We start from the raw sequence: 1,501 nt of genomic DNA, 5'->3' as shown, positions 1-1,501 counted from the left end.
ATTTTCAGTTCCTATCTGTACCAGTGTACATCCTCTGGTCTAGCCAGACTTGCAAGGTCAAATTCGAGTCATGGTAATGGGAACGGGGAGGAAACATTTAGGAACTAGAGGAAAGTTGTATTTCTCATCGTTGTTACATTGCACTCTGACTGGCTCATCTCCTCCCCGAGACCCCTCTGCAAGGAGATCTCCAGTACTGGCCCTTTCTTCTATCTACTCATCAAATATCCTCACCTTCCCAACCTACCCAGCCCATTTTGTACTAGGGCGATAAATCCCATGATTTCAAGAAGGGAGGCCCCATCCTCAGTCCCAACTCAAAAACAAATTCACTGCCAGAGGGCAGGGTCGAACTGCCCCTGTGGGCTTCTGAGACTGCCACTCTGCATGTGGAGTCCAAACCCCCTCTTCCTCCCGAGGAGGAGCAGTGGTTTCAAACTGCTGACCTGACAGATCGCAGCCCAATGCATAACCACTTTGCCACCCGGGTTCGTTACCTTCAGACCCAGGAGCCAGTCAATGCACCTGCCTTTGCCAGGAATTGGCTTATGATTTCTGTGGTAGTTATGTAATGTGTTGTCAACTGGAGACTGTTCAGAGTCAAGGGGTGGCGTTTAGCCTGTCAGTCAGGTTGCAGCGATGACCTCATTTGGAGGTGCTAAGGAGATAAACAGCTCGCTGGAAGCAGGACACACGCTCACAGCTCACTGTGAGACAGTCCTGCTGACAAGACCCATGGAGCTACACTAGAGCCCTAGACCTGGTGGAGCACATGGAGCCAGCGCTGAGATGCTTCATGAGACATCTGCCCTGGGAATGCATGGCTGGTCCTCTCAGTGTGCAGGACCTGGGAAAAGAGGAAGAACCCAGTTCTTGAGGCCTTGCTGAGCCCTGACTCAATAGTGAGCGAGTACTCACTTGTGGGATTCTTTTCATGAGAAAAAAAAAACACATTGGCATTTGTGTCAATGACAGTAAGTCAGCTTTTTTTCTTCTTCCAATTTTAATTGTATACATTTCCTCTTCTGGGATAGTTTGTTCGTATAGCTCAAAAGTCAAAAAGCAACAAGAGTGACCAGTGAAATGTCAGTCTACCACTCCTGTCTTTCGGTTACTAAGTCCCCTCCCAGGAAGCAAGCCCTGATACTGCTTCGTGGTTTATGCATGCTCAAGCAAATAGATGCAAAAATACTCTTTCCTCCACTTTCCCCACAAATGGTAACCCACTCTCTATTCTTGCCCTTGCCCTTTTTCCTTGATCAAAATAGCTTAGTCATAATACCTGTTGTATAAGAATCAATCAAAAAACCTTCCTCATGACTCTGTCTATTGTAACTCTTCATGGTATATGGCTGCACCAGGTAGCTTGACCTCTTTTTAAATTTTTTAAAATGATTTTTTGGGGGGCTCATACAACTCTTATCACAATCCATACATACATCCATTGTGTCAAGCACATTTGTACATTTGTTGCCATCATCATTCTCAAAACATTTGCTTT

The sequence above is a fragment of the Echinops telfairi genome, unplaced genomic scaffold, assembly GCF_000313985.2.
Source record: "Echinops telfairi isolate 266 unplaced genomic scaffold, ASM31398v2 ScPeMD7_7356;HRSCAF=8355, whole genome shotgun sequence".
NCBI classification, from domain to species: Eukaryota; Metazoa; Chordata; class Mammalia; order Afrosoricida; family Tenrecidae; genus Echinops; species Echinops telfairi.
This window is presented reverse-complemented; position numbering follows the sequence as displayed.